Below are 16,884 nucleotides of genomic sequence, written 5' to 3'. Positions count from 1 at the left end.
TATGATCGTCACAATTTGCAACTTAATTTTTCCTTCATCAATTTTTCTTTGAATTCATTTCGTATTAGCCTAGTGTGCATTTTGAAACGAAAATCATGCTCATTTTTCATCTCTATCGATGAAACAATTTTTTTAATTTATGACTGTGACAAAGTAGAAATTAGTTCTGACCGTCGTTATGCATCTTTATAGATGTTCCGAGAACAATTCACTTGCAAATTATTGGTAACCATCATTTGTAGATATAAAAATTGTGCGGCACATGACCGTCATTTTTTGGTCACATATGCGCTCTGAAAAAAGACGGTCATTTTGCATCTTTATATCATATCACTATATTTTCCCACTCTAAGCCATATAACATCCTCCATCCTTTAATATTCAGGAAAAGTAATGATTATTACCGAGTACTTTTCCTGGACTTCATACTCTAATTGCACGAAGAAAAACCACAGAATTGAATCCATCCACGATTGCCACCTGAATGAAATCATTGTAATGCACATGATATTCTCTGTATAGTACTAAAAATGCAGAGAACAGAGAAACTTTAACTAGTATTGAAAAACCGCTTGGAATCATTCAAATTTAAACATAAGCGCGGTCCAGGTGGCACAACCCCCGGAGGCTGCCCCCCCTCCCGCTGAGAAAAAAACAAACATAATGAAAATAGAAAAAAACAAAAATTTCAAGTTATCGGAACGATTCAATAATTCTTAAATTGACCTATTTCCAATTATGTACTTCATAGTCAATTGAAAATTTAAATTATCAATGATTTTATAAATTTTAAATTCCAACCAAAATATTACTAAAACTAATGATTAATGCCGATCCCTGTTGGAGAGTTGTCCAGACGATTCGCCAATTTTCCAGAGGATTCTGTACCGTTTTGAACTTTTCTCGAACTCTAGAACCTTCCACGCATTTTCCAAGCACTTAAATTTCCGGAGAAATGGATATCTCAAATGATATGGAGTTCTGCTCAACAAATATGAAATTCTAAAAAACATGTGACTAAGTCAATAGTAAGGAGTTTCAGGTGAAAATATAAAGGCTTAATGCCTCTTTTTTGCCGGAAGATCTATTTTTGCGGGCGTTTTATTTTCTCCGAATGCCTTATCTGATCCCCAAAAAATTAGGTAACTCGATATGCTGCATTAAATCATATCTTACCCATCAATTTTCCCCTTGGGAAACTACCACCTGTATCTCAGCGATTAGCTAATCACCATAACCGTCAAACAGAATCTCTGAATATTCTACTCCATGGTACCAGGCCCCCATGCCCGCATAGCGTTACCTCATGCGTGATCCAGCATTGATAAAATGCTTTTACGCATACAACTGGTTTGATATGCACCTCTGAACTAAAATGTATCACTTCCACATCTCTCTTCTGCCTCGCTCTCCCACCCGCCCGATCACCCTGTGTGATGCAGAGACAGGGTGTGTTTTGCGTGTTCCCGTATCTTGATTTGAACGTAGCAGAACAGCAGTGGGTAGAAAAAAAGGAGTGAAGGTACAGTGTTGAAGTAGGGCATAAGAAATAATGGTGGGATACCAAAAACGGGAAGGAGTAACACACGGGGGGTAGGGAATCGATGTGATGATAATTAATTAACGCACACGTTAAGAGATTGACGGTTGGCGTTTGGTTGTGGCACACGCGAATGGGGAATAATGAATATATTTTCAATGATTCAGGGTGTTGGGGAACTTTACACAATTTTTCATCGAATAACGAGTGTAGATGTTGACGGGGGATTCGAGAACAGGATTATTGAGTGAATAATTGGGTGAGAATTTGCTTTGTTTGACTTTGAAACTATTTCGCTAGACTCAGTTTCATATTTTATACGTTGATGTGAATCTTGTATGCATTTAATTTCAGTTAGGGAATATTTTGGACACCGATTCACCTCATCACTCAGTGTTTTTCCATCCTTACCCTTAAGAATATCCAAGTGTATTTTACGGTTTGGTACAGACCACACTATAGATTCAACCATTTTCAATCATATAATTTGTTAATTAAATTGCGTGAGAAAATTTTGAAAAAAATCGTGAATAGTTAGCAATTTTTTATAAATTTAATTAATTAACACACACGTTAAGAGATTGACGGTTGGCGTTTGGTTGTGGCACACGCGAATGGGGAATAATGAATATATTTTCAATGATTCAGGGTGTTGGGGAACTTTACACAATTTTTCATCGAATAACGAGTGTAGATGTTGACGGGGGATTCGAGAACAGGATTATTGAGTGAATAATTGGGTGAGAATTTGCTTTGTTTGACTTTGAAACTATTTCGCTAGACTCAGTTTCATATTTTATACGTTGATGTGAATCTTGTATGCATTTAATTTCAGTTAGGGAATATTTTGGACACCGATTCACCTCATCACTCAGTGTTTTTCCATCCTTACCCTTAAGAATATCCAAGTGTATTTTACGGTTTGGTACAGACCACACTATAGATTCAACCATTTTCAATCATATAATTTGTTAATTAAATTGCGTGAGAAAATTTTGAAAAAAATCGTGAATAGTAAGCAATTTTTTATAAATTTAATTAATTAACACACACGTTAAGAGATTGACGGTTGGCGTTTGGTTGTGGCACACGCGAATGGGGAATAATGAATATATTTTCAATGATTCAGGGTGTTGGGGAACTTTACACAATTTTTCATCGAATAACGAGTGTAGATGTTGACGGGGGATTCGAGAACAGGATTATTGAGTGAATAATTGGGTGAGAATTTGCTTTGTTTGACTTTGAAACTATTTCGCTAGACTCAGTTTCATATTTTATACGTTGATGTGAATCTTGTATGCATTTAATTTCAGTTAGGGAATATTTTGGACACCGATTCACCTCATCACTCAGTGTTTTTCCATCCTTACCCTTAAGAATATCCAAGTGTATTTTACGGTTTGGTACAGACCACACTATAGATTCAACCATTTTCAATCATATAATTTGTTAATTAAATTGCGTGAGAAAATTTTGAAAAAAATCGTGAATAGTAAGCAATTTTTTATAAATTTAATTAATTAACACACACGTTAAGAGATTGACGGTTGGCGTTTGGTTGTGGCACACGCGAATGGGGAATAATGAATATATTTTCAATGATTCAGGGTGTTGGGGAACTTTACACAATTTTTCATCGAATAACGAGTGTAGATGTTGACGGGGAATTCGAGAACAGGATAATTGAGTGAATAATTGGGTGAGAATTTTCTTTGTTAGACTTTGAAACTATTTCGCTTTATTCAGTTTTATATTTTATACGTTGACACGAGTCTTGTATGCATTTAATTAATTTCAGTTAGGGAATATTTTGGACACTGATTCACCTCATCACTTAGTGTTTTTCCACCCGCGAAAACTCGTAGCAATATTAATTGTCAATTATCTCTGATGAATTAAATTAAATATTGACAGACAAGGTCAAAACGGAAAGGGGAAATGAATAGTTTAGTTTTCATTATCCTTTGATACCCATACAAATGTAAAGTCAGGTAGAACCGGTGCCCGGAATTGCTTCATTTTTCATCTTGCAACTAATTATGTAACTTTGTGAAATGACGGATATGAATATTGAGAGATGATTTAAGACGAAGATGATGGAATAATTGGATGACAGTTGTTCTTTATGAATTGGGGTGCTTTCGATTAATTACATCCTGTTTTTATTAAATAATTAGATGACAGATGACAGAGTCGGCCTAGGCGGTCTTGAGTTATTTCATTCGAGGTGACGAAGTTATAAGAAAATTAAAGAATTTTATTTGCTGAAGACCGCCTAGGCCAACTTACTCTTATCTAATTAGTTGAATCAATTATAACGGTAAAAAAAACTTCATCAAGATCCGGTTTTTGTTTTAACACTCTATTGGCCTGTTGGATCTTATACTTGACAAAGTCTCGTGGAATTTTTTTATTCTCAGTGTTACCCTTAAGGTTATCCCAATATCCTTTACAGTTTGGCACAGACCACACTATAGATTCAACAATTTTCAATCACCCAATTTGTCAACTAAATTGCATGCGAAAAATTTGAAAAAAAAATCATGAATATTAAGCACCAGTTAAATTACCTTTTGCACATGATTATTTTTTTTATCATTCATTGTTTATAAATGAATCATTGATATTATTTAAACTCTCGGAAATCTTATTTTTTTAGGCAGGAAATCAATTTCTGGTAAAATTCAGAATATGAATAAATTTGTTCCGAAAAATTTAAATGATTCCGAACAAATGATTTTTATCGTAGAAAATTGATTATTTATATGGTCGTAACTAAAAAAATTGCAACTTCTCAATTATGTCATCAATTTTCCTCTAAAAGTAAACTTTCTATATTTCAGACTTTTAAAATGTTTTCTAATGGTCTGATGTCGAGAGTGACATTCAGACCTGCAAAGTATTAAATAATAAACTCACTGTAATTAGAAAAAATGCCGTTAACACTTCCTTGGTCGTACTGTAGTCAATGAAGAATACCTTCATTTACTACTGCGAATGAAGGTATTCTTTCTGATGAAATATAATGTTTTCTGAATGGAGGTATGGAGGTCTATTCATCAAAATGGATCACATTGGACATTGAAAAATACAAACATATACAAATGATTCGGCAAGACAATGAAGGAATAATTGGGTGAGCACCCGTCCTTCATGAAATTCTCTTTTGTGACGCATCCTATTGATTTCATTCCATATTTCCCCCATTTTCAACATTGTTTGTCTTGATCGTTCGATGCTTTCCCATCCAGAAAACTCGAAGCAATATTAATTGTCAATTACAGAAAACTAGGGATTTCATTGTGCCGCATGAATTCGGGAAATTGGAACCCGGCTTCCCGTTTCACCGCTCATGTAACTTCATGAAATGAAGAATATAGATATTGATAGGTGATTAGAGACGAAAAATAAAGGAATAATTGGCTAATAATCGAATCTCGTACTTTTTTCTGACAAGGAGTTTCGACTAATTAGTTCCTGCATACTCTGAATCGGATTATTTTTCTTGATTCAACCCCTTCCATTTATTGAATTACATTTAATGGAAAAGTTGAACATTGATTTACCTCATCTCTCAAGTCTTCTGTAACTCCATCAAAAGAAGAAAACAAATACTGGCAGGTAATTTGCGAAGCCAGTAATACAGTAATCGAGAAAACTAGCGGTTCTACTAAGGAGTTTTATCGAATTTCTGAGGGAACTCTATAAAAGTTCTATTGATTTTTTGCCAATCCTCTTGAAGATTGTGCAATTTTACCGTGTAATTTTTTCGGGAACATCAATTTTTCGAATGTTTTCACTGTATTTTATTTATGAGGGTATCTTGCGCGCCACACGGAGAGAAAAATTCAATAAAAATGACGTATCTTTTCCGTAATTTCGAAGCGAAATGTGGTTGTAGGAAATTTTACGGAACTGTCACGGAATTTTTCCAGTGCGTTGCATAATTTTTATCTGAATCTCCTGTGAAAAATTACGATACCGTCACTTAAATTTTCTGAGTCGATTCCGTAATCGGTGAGCGAACTGTGAGTTCCGTAATTTTTACTGAACATTTCTCTCCGTGTAGAAATATTTCCATTGGGCCTTATAGTCTCTTTTTATACAAAATCCATTCATCAGGATTCCTCAGGAATGCATAAGGGATGCATGAGATGCATTGTATATCCCTGTGGTTGTAATGGGTAAATTATTAAAATTTAATGGCGAATTTCTAATTTTCAATTTAAATGGAATGTGATTGATGCACTTAGCTATACCTCCGTCTTCGTCCACTCCGTCTTCGTCCACAATTAGGGATTCAAATTTTTTTTAAATCGAAATGTCAACTTGACAAAAAACTCTAACGTGAACCTCCACTTAAATACAATAGAACACGAGTCCTCCAGTCCTCTGAGCCCTCTAAAAATGTAAATTCATTCTATTGTGTCCGCCGAATACTACGAGTAGATGCCCGAAGGTGTTTCACTTGTCATCTCTCAAGTCTCATGTAACTTGGGTGTTTTAGAGAGGAACAAAGTGGCAAGAGAGAGCCAGAGTTACAAGCCAAGAGGGAGGTGGGCTTTCCCGTTTGTCGATGAAACTTTATTGTCGAACTCAGACTTCCAAGACATATATCGTTGCCAGTAAAACTCGAGTGCCAACACGTATCCTTATTCAGCTGTTCAGATAGAAGTAAATGACCAGTTGAATGGAGCTGTGATTTAGTCAGTACTTGTCGACAACTTTACCCGGTCTACATCGATTTTGGCGAGATAAAATAGTCCGCGGGGTCGAGATGAGGTTGAAGGTATGAGAGAGAATGATGAATTGAAGGTGTGAAGAGACACCAGTGCTATTCAATAACGATGCCTGAAGGAGAGACAGAGAAGAACTTGAGTTGAGAATTTTTTTTTTTCACTATTGGAATTTGAAATGTTTTCATGAATAAATATCGCATCTGCCGGTGGTAGTAAATACGCGAGCGGACCCAGCGGTTTCTCTTCGATTTTTTTATTCCCTTTTCAAGATCAAACATTGGAAAAAAGAGAGAATAAAAATGTATGCGACCCCTCCGGTTGTAAAACAAAACGATATGATCTTCAACAGCAGGCACATTGATCATCCCCTCAAGTAATCGTTATTCGTATTTACATAAAATATCCTGGAAAATCGGCTGGGCGGGCGAAGGGGGGGGGGAGGGTAAAAATGCGGGAATATTTCATTTTAGATTTTTGCATCGAATGAAAGGTAAAGGCGAAGAGGAAAGGGGTAGCCAAGCTCCACTCTTAACTCAGCATGTATCGCTTCGTTGTTACCGATATTGCTTGCCAATATTTTCCTACAGCGACGCTGAGATTTATGGATCCGAGATGTTGAGGTATTTTAATGTACAAAGATGAATGAAAGTTTACTGGTTATTACTTTCAGCGTTATGTATCCTGTTGGAGGGGCGGGGGCTTGTAAGGAGCTCAAATTGAGCTCCTGAAAATTGAATAATGAATTAAAAAATGGGCGGTCTTGGGGAGAGTTTAACTACAAACGTTAGTGTTCTATTTCTTTCACCCCCTGAACTAGTTCCTGCTGAGTCGCAAACAAAAAACTGGGGTCTAGTTTCTCGTTAAAATTAATTGGCGAATTCATCGGGCTTTCTTTCTTCTCTTTGACGTTGGAAAAATTGGCTGATAAAGAAGTGAAAATTGAGGCAATCGTAGCACCTCGTAAATATATAAATGGGTGGATGGAAGGAGGGACTATGGGCGGATTTTAGTTGCACGGAAAGAATGAGCTGGAGTCTTGCGAGAATTCGGGAGAGGACAAAGACATAATTAGAAGGGGATTCGATGTTTCAAGAGTCAACATTGCTTCAACTTTCTTCATTCAGACGATAAGCATTTTTCAGGGGTATTTTTCGAGTTGAATGCCGCGAGATATTGCTCGGTAAACTTGAAAGAGAGTGAACTAATAATTGGGATGAATTTTTTAGGTGAATGGCTGGGTAGCGAATGAAATGATTGAGTTCGTGGAGAGAATGACGTTTTAAATTGATAGATGAATGAGGGGTATTCTCTGGAGTTTACGGTATTTGGGGGGATATTTTTGGCAATAGTTAACAATTTACGTATACTGTTCATAGTGTGAGAATTCTTTCGGGAATTTTGTCGACGGAGAGAAAAGTAGAGGAAAAATTATCCAGAAAAATAAAAATTTTATGGACAGTTGACGAGGAATTTTCCGGAGAGTGACATTGAATTCGATTTTAGAGGTAAAAGGATTGGGGAATTTCAGATTTTACTACGAAATCAATGAAATTCAAAAATTTTGAACAGCAGGAAGACAAAAATTCCTCAACTTACTTGAATTTTCAATAACAATTTGAATCATCAGTACCAAATAACTCAGAATTTTTAATTCACTGAAAATACTAGAATAATTACTTATAAACTTGAAAGTGAGTGGAGAACTAATAATTGGGACGAATTATTTAGTGAGTGGGTAGTGAATGAAATGATTGAGTTCGTGGAGAGAACGGTGTTTTAAATTGATAGATGAATGATTGGGTATTCTCTGAAGTTTGCGGTATTGGGGGGATATTTTTGGAAATAGTTAACAATTTAAGTATACTGTCATAGTGGGAGAATTCTTTCGGGAATTGTATCAACGGAGAGAAAAGTAGAGGAAAAATTATCCAGAAAAATAGAAATTTCATGGACAGTTGAGGAATTTTCCGGAGAATGACATTGAATTCGATTTTAGAGGTAAAAGGATTGGGGAATTTCAGATTTTACTACGAAATCAATGAAATTCAAAAATTTTGAGCAGCAGGAAGACAAAAATTCCTCAACTTACTTGAATTTTCAATAACAATTTGAATCATCAGTACCAAATAACGCAGAATTTTTAATTCACTGAAAATACTAGAATAATTACTTATAAACTTGAAAGTGAGTGGAGAACTAATAATTGGGACGAATTATTTAGTGAGTGGGTAGTGAATGAAATGATTGAGTTCGTGGAGAGAACGGTGTTTTAAATTGATAGATGAATGATTGGGTATTCTCTGGAGGTTGCGGTATTGGGGGGATATTTTTGGAAATAGTTAACAATTTACGTATACTGTCATAGTGTGAGAATTCTTTCGGGAATTGTATCAACGGAGAGAAAAGTAGAGGAAAAATTATCCAGAAAAATAGAAATTTCATGGACAGTTGAGGAATTTTCCGGAGAATGACATTGAATTCGATTTTAGAGGTAAAAGGATTGGGGAATTTCAGATTTTACTACGAAATCAATGAAATTCAAAAATTTTGAGCAGCAGGAAGACAAAAATTCCTCAACTTACTTGAATTTTCAATAACAATTTGAATCATCAGTACCAAATAACGCAGAATTTTTAATTCACTGAAAATACTAGAATATTTACTTATAAACTTGAAAGTGAGTGGAGAACTAATAATTGGGACGAATTATTTAGTGAGTGGGTAGTGAATGAAATGATTGAGTTCGTGGAGAGAACGGTGTTTTAAATTGATAGATGAATGATTGGGTATTTTCTGAAGTTTGCGGTATTGGGGGGATATTTTTGGAAATAGTTAACAATTTACGTATACTGTCATAGTGTGAGAATTCTTTCGGGAATTGTATCAACGGAGAGAAAAGTAGAGGAAAAATTATCCAGAAAAATAGAAATTTCATGGACAGTTGAGGAATTTTCCGGAGAATGACATTGAATTCGATTTTAGAGGTAAAAGGATTGGGGAATTTCAGATTTTACTACGAAATCAATGAAATTCAAAAATTTTGAGCAGCAGGAAGACAAAAATTCCTCAACTTACTTGAATTTTCAATAACAATTTGAATCATCAGTACCAAATAACTCAGAATTTTTAATTCACTGAAAATACTAGAATATTTACTTATAAACTTGAAAGTGAGTGGAGAACTAATAATTGGGATGAATTATTTAGTGAGTGGGTAGCGAATGAAATGATTGAGTTCTCTCCACGAACTCAATCATTTCATTCGCTACCTACTGGAGAGAATTCTTCCAAGTTCGTGACGAGATGCACCGATCCAATGTCTTTCGAGATTACGACGATTCCTAAACTTTCGATGTTTTTTTAGACCGTCTATATTGTAAAGAATGGGTACATTTTATAATAACTAACTGTTTATTAAAGATTTTGGGGCGAAATAAATAATAAAAAGAAATACAAAAAGGATCGATGCGTCTGCGGACTAGAAAACAAGATAAAAGAATAACGGGAAAGAAAGAGACGATCGTACATGAAGGGGGTTGAGAGGGAGGAAAAGGGCAAATACGTAACAATATAATAATAATCCTCGTCTAGTCTCGACGGCATCACTGTATCTAGCTGATATGTCCTGATTTCTATTAATTTTTATGCACAGAGAAAAGTTGGAGAAAAGATAAATGGCTGGGTGGAAGGAGGGGACTGTAGAGTGGATTTTAGTTGCACGAAAAGAATGAACTGAAGCTTTGTGAGGATTCTGGACAGAACAAAGACATAATTAGAGGAAGAATGAATATTTCAAGAGTCGACATTACTTTAACTTTCTTCATTGAGACGATAAGCATTTTGCAGGGGTATTTTTCGAGTTGAATGTCGTGGGATATTGCTCGGTAAACTTGAAAGAGAGTGGAGAACTAATAATTGGGATGAATTTTTTAGATGAGTTGCTGGGTAGCGAATTAAATGATTGAGTTTCTGGAGAGAATGATGTTTGAAATTGATAGATGAGAGAAGGTATTCTCTGGAGTTTACGGTATGGGGGAAATTTTTGTGCGAATTTAGGGAGTATTTTCAGTCACGTTTGGAGGGAAGATTTGTGGAAATGGTTAATAATTTATGTATAATCTTCATATGGTGAGAATTCTTTCGTGAATTTTTTGGACGGAGAGAAAAGACGAGGAAAAATTATCCAGAAAAACAGAAATTTTATAGATAGTTGACTAGTAATTTCAGGGAGAGTGACGTTGAATTCGATTTAGGAGAAAAAATAATTAGGGAATTGCAGATTTCACTGCAACATGGATAAAATTTATAATTGTTTAGTAACAGGAGGACAACAATTCCCCAATTTACTTGAATTGCCAATAAAAACTTGAATATGCAATAGTAAATAATGCAAAATTTTTAATTTATTAACAGTTGATAATCTAAGAATTAGTATAAATTTTAATTTGTAAAACTTTTTCCTTTTGTTGCTACGCTGCTAGAGAAGAGGTGGAACGATTTAGTTGCTGTTAACAAGGCTTCTTCACTGTTAATGCCATTCATTAACTATTAACGAATCGTGTTAGTAGTTAATCCTTGGAAAACCTCATTGAGCAATTAAATCCGCATATCTACATCACTATATGCAACAAAACTTTCGACAATATTAGAACATTCGGGGCATTACGGCTGAATATTCGTGATGATATCATTAGAAATTAGTGATAATGACATTGAAAATTGATCACAAAATCACTGAATCACTGGTTTCAGATTTTGCACTCACTGAATTTCACAATCGTAAATCCCTCATTTAATTAGGGATAAATTTCTGGAAATCAGTGACATGTTCATAAAAATCGAAACTTTTTTTTCTGTGATGAGCTTTCGGAAAAACTAAAGCACAAGCACAGTGTGTTATATTGGAGAAAATCCCCAACACCCCGAGATATGATGCAGGAAATATACAGGGTGGAAGGGATGCTGGTGAAACCACCTGAGGTGTCAGGGAAGGGGTTAAACTTGGGTGAAAACTTAAATGCATTTTGTTTCCAAGTTTCATGGTTTGTGGGCCGCCCTCTCGGTGGAAATACCTATGGGATAGCGGGACACCTTGGATCTCAAGACTCATTCTCGTTCACGAACCACGCACCACCGGAGGATCAAAAGTCTTTAATGTAGCGTCACATGTACGTATTAGAAGCCTCATTGGCTGGTTTGTCCGCAGGCGTTGAATTAAAATTTATGGCGTGACGTTAATTTACGCGAAGAAATGAGACAATGTAAGTCGATTCCTGTATGAATTCGGGTGACTGGGAATTTTATATTTATCTCGGTACCCTGTAAAGGTCGTTGGAATGCTGGGGAAGTATGTCTTGAGAGGAAAAAGTTTGTAATTTATTCAGTCCTCACAGAAATTTCAATTATAACTCGGGTCTCTTTCACCGTGGATCATTCAGGGCTCACCAGCGTGAATTTGTTCTTTGTGCATTGGGAATTGGTGAATAGAAACGAGAGGAGAATTTCTGTCATTCGATCATTAATAACTTGTGTGTTGGGAATTTTTATTTCAATGGGGGATATTATTCTGCAGGAGTATCGGTTTACTGACGACATGAATGAAAAAAAAGTCTATTGGGAATATTATTTTCATTTCAGTAACGATTCTTCCTACTGCGAGAAGATTTACGATGTGTTGAGAACTCGAAGGATGTGAGTGGTATCATTGAGGAGATGACGATGGGGGGATTTCATTTTGAATTCAAGAGGAGACGACCTGTTTTCCCCTAGCAAATTCTGAGGCATCACGAGAATTGATTGAATTATATGTTCTATTTGAGTTTAGTGAAAAGCTTGTTACGAATCATTTTCTTTTGTTGAACGTTTTTATAGGAAGGATAATGAAAACGATGGCAAGGGCTGCTTCGGAAATAGAAACTGTGGGTTGTGACGAAGATTTTTTTCTGCAATCGATTAATTACAGAAGTATGAGTTTACCGACAACACGAATGAAAAAAAAATTCTATTGGGAAGATTATTTTTATTTCAATACCGATTCTGCCTACTGCGAGAAGATTTACGATGTGTTGAGAACTCGAAGGATATGAGTGGTATCATTCGTCAATCCGGTGAAAAGTTTTTGGAAAGTAATATCTTCTATTTGAGTTTAGTGAAAAGTTTGTTACGAACCAATTTTTTTTGTTAAAAGTTTTTATAAGATGAATAATGAAAACCATGTTAATTGCTGCTTTGGAAATCAAAACTTTGTGTTGTGACGAAAATTATTTTCTGCAATCGATTAATTATTTTACAAGATTATCAGTTTACGACAAAAATTGTATATTCAATTTTGTTAAACCTACTGCAACAAATTTTTATTAATGATCAAAAATGTTAGTTTCATATGTTCCAAACTCACTACAAAAAATTACAGAATATTTGCCGAACATGAAAAAATTAGGTTTTTGGAGAATGGATAGGAGGAAAACGCCGCAGTACGTCGTTTTTGTTTTCTTACAATAGACTATTTGATCCGGAAAATTCTAAAAAAAATTGAATTCATCAATTCTAGAAAGTGTCTAGATAATTACAGTAATAGTAATTCAAAAAAATGATTCATGTACGGAATTCCCCAAGAAAACAAAGAACTTCGAACAGATGAATTATTTTTGTCCCATGTTAAATGAAATTACCCATTGTGCGACATTGCCGGGAACTCGCTAAATGCATCCGGGCAATGTAGAATCAATTCGGCAACGCCCGAGCCTAAATAAACCGGCGGCGAATCTCCGTGGAGGTGAGCAAAGTCGCAAGTTCTCATATGGTAACCAAACTAGGGTTAATATAAGAATTTTTCTCCCGTTACGGAGAGACCTATTGATCAAAGCCCGCATTATTCCATCCTCATGAAAGAACTAGAGCCCTTCCTCGGGCACCTCCCCGGCGATTTCAAATTCAAAATTGTTATAAACCCTCCGGAGATCACGGGGCTCTACAATTCAGGGAAATGAATCGACGGGGTTTTTCAAAGTGTCTCAGTGCATTAGAGCGGAAGGAGCACAGCGGTGGCTGTGCAAACAAATTCCGAGTGTCAGAGAGGAAGTCGAGCCATTCGGAGGAAAGGTCACATCTACGCTCGATATTCCAAAGTTGAACCATTAAAAAAGTCGAAGGACTGCGGGTTGTATGAGAGGTGGGTGGGATGGAGGGGATATAAAAAAAAGATGAATCATGACGGAAATCTGCTGGAGGGAAGTCATTAAGAGTGAAAGATACCGGGAGTGAGGTGGGGAGAGCCGAATGGGATGAAACTACCGGATATCAATTCTTCACTGGTACAGAAAAATCTGTCACATTCACTAACTCCATGAATTTTGTGAGAAATCGAGAGAGCACTTTGAGATTTAAGGAAGGGTTATAAAATATTCGAGGATTCTCGTGGATTTTGGCAATTTTTTTTATCGAACTTCTTTTCAACAACTGTACATGAAGTATAATGAAACTCCATGATACATGTTTATGATTTTTTACATTGAAGAAGGGAATTTATACGTTCCACATCTTTGCGACGTCATAGGAAATGATTGGATGGGTTTCGGATGAGGTAGAAATGGTCTCAGAGAAACGAATAAAAATTACTCGACGAAATAGAATTGCGCGACAGAATGGTAATGTAATGAAAAATGTTCATTCCTAGATAAGAATTACCAAGGCTGAGGATGAAAACAAGCTTGTATGAACAATGAGTTGGCGAGGCTCAGCTAGACCTGTTCTCATTGTCAATATTAGCCTGATGTGAGGATGATTCATCAAACCATATACGAGGCTGACTTCAGGCCTAGTCTAGACCTTGAGTATTATTAACCCTAGATTAGTGATCATGCGAGGGAAACGCCGCAGCGAGTCGTTTTTTCCTTCTTGCCATCTACTGTTCTCCCGGAAGAAGCCGAAAAAAATTGAATTCGTCAATTGAAGTATCAGGAAAATTTATAGTATTAAAAAAAAAAATGATATCTCAAATTCTTGGAGAAAAAAATAATTTCCAATAGTTGAACTATTTTTTCTCATGTTAAATAAAATTGTCCATGGCACAACGTTGCCGGAAACTCGCTAATCGCGCTCGGACAATGAAGAGTGAATTCGGCAACGCTGGAGGCTAAATAACGCGGCGGCAAATCCCCGCGGTGACCAAATTTCCGGAGAAAAAACGGACCACGTCAGCGCTTAATAAAAGGATTGAACTAGGAACTCTATATTTTCAGAATTTTGAAGTGTCGAGAAACACGATAAAACAGTTCTCAAGAAAAAAGTCTACTTTGAATTCGTTTCCGTAATTCTTGGAATAATGACCATCAATTGATGACGGTGAAAGCATTTTTATCCTCTTCTATCATCCAAGCTAAGCCCAAACCAGGCTTTCAGTAACCGTTTGAGCGCGAGGTTGCATAATTATAATTATCCTCATCTGTAATTAATAGACTAATGGATATTGAACTGATTAATACGTAGGATGTATTTTTATTCGATTCGTAATAGTTTTATCCATGGATACACAGCAAAACACAGCGTTGCATTTTTATACTTGAGAAAAATATCTCGTAAAAAGTTTCAAATGGGCTAGTGGAAGCGCGCTGGACTACAGATCAGAAGAACCCGGGATCGAATCCCTCCCAGTAGTAACTATTTTTCAAATGCTCAATTTCATAATTTCATTTTCAACTTCATTTTTCTGAAACGAATGAATAACTTTGTCTGAGTAAATCACTGGATGTTCCACCGGACATTGAGACAGGCTACTGTTGAGAAGTAAGAAGAAGAGACAAATGAGTATTAAAAACTCTAGAGTTTAATCCTCCTGCACGTAAACTTCACCGTCTTGAGATGGTTGAGATAAAAGTCGAGGTTTTTCACCGGCACGTTACACCCGCTGATTCAAGCTGGTCTGACGTTACCACGCAACTCACTGGTTCGGGTATGAACTACGTTATATGCCATGTGAATCACGCGATCTCGGGGTCTATTCGGCTTACAGTTGGAGCCTCCTTTCCCCTTGAAGTAAGTTATAGGCATGTAACTTTGAGGGAGCACCAAGCCACAGGTTAACATTGCCCTTTGGGGCGGTGCTTCGCGTACGGTTACGTGGTTGAGGTTTAGTAGTTTCAACAACTGCTTTTTAACATCATGATTAATTTTCAGAGTGCTGGTATCATCATTTCATTCTGGTACTGATTGATGTTCTGGCGAAATTATGAATCAAATGGGGAATGAAATCGTATGGAAATTCGTCGGTCATCCGAGATTGAACATACATATGCGCGGAGATGAAAAATTCAGGATTTAGACATTTCAATTCATGATAGTACTATCACATGAAAAAATAGAACAAGAAAATCAAGAGGGGCTACTCACTCCCGAAATCACGTGAAATTAAGTGATATCAGCTCTCCGAGATCATCTCCGAAATCACGTGAAATCGTCTGAAATCAATGAAATCTCCAAAATCAGTGGCGTAGTGCGAATCATGCAACCAATTTGTGATTTTGAAATTGACACAGCTGCCAACGATGACAATAAAATGCCTTACTCACTGCCATAGCAAAATGGTAAAACGGACTGCTTTTCATCGTCATTTGCTCAAGATTGGGGGAGTGGAATTAAACGAATTCGTTATTATTTGCCAGTTATTATTACCATTATTGGTTTTCATAATTTCACGCAACCCGTTTTGCCCCACCTCTATTATTTACTTCATTTTTCTGAAATCACTGATTTTGAATTAATGCAATCATTCAAAGTCATGAAATCACCTCCCGTGACGCTCGAGATTACCGAAATCATTTTATCGGAAATGACTGAAATCACCCGAAATCGATTTCATTTCGAAATCATGGTGTCATCTAATTACGGAGTGAGTAGCCCCTCTAAGAAAATAGTGAAATGAAAATTAAAAAAAAAAGAGAATTTATTCAGAAGCAAATCGTTAATTTATTAGCAACAATAACTGTGCTCATTTGGGGATGGGAACAAAATGTAAAAACCCGAGAGGGTATACATACGGAAATAAATAAATAAACTGTACTCATTTATAAAAAAATGCAATTATCCACTTGTTTTTAGGCATGTACCACCCAATTTTCGTAATAAAAATCACTGACGATCAGGGTTATTCCAGATAGTGTAGTATCACGAGGAACTAGTGACAGATTCTTGAAAGTCTGTGACATGTTCCTAAAACTCAAAACTATTTTTTCTCTGAGATATTCTCAATCCGAGAATTTTTCGCTTTGAGATAATTGATATCAAACATTCATCAACCTGTCTCCCTAATTCAAAGCATTTCCACGCTACCGATCAGGCAACCAATCAATCCCCCCCCCCGCGCCCGATTCGTTCTTTCTTCCACGTCCCACCGATATGAACCTTTCCCCTGAAAATACGAAAAGTCATAGAGTCGATTATACGTGTACACACAACGAGTGTCCGATCAATCATCGGTATTTTCACTGACACATGAAGCCACTGGCAATATGCGTCGACGAGGCCTACGAGTTATCTCCTCCCGTATAACTGGAATCGTCCCATGCCCTTTATCCCCTCGAAACTTGGCATATACCCCCAGTATTC

The sequence above is a fragment of the Diachasma alloeum genome, unplaced genomic scaffold, assembly GCF_001412515.2.
Source record: "Diachasma alloeum isolate Michigan unplaced genomic scaffold, Dall2.0 Dall_scaffold_00286, whole genome shotgun sequence".
Lineage (NCBI taxonomy): Eukaryota > Metazoa > Arthropoda > Insecta > Hymenoptera > Braconidae > Diachasma > Diachasma alloeum.
The sequence above is the reverse complement of the archived record's forward strand: the minus strand, read 5'-3'. Positions refer to the sequence as shown.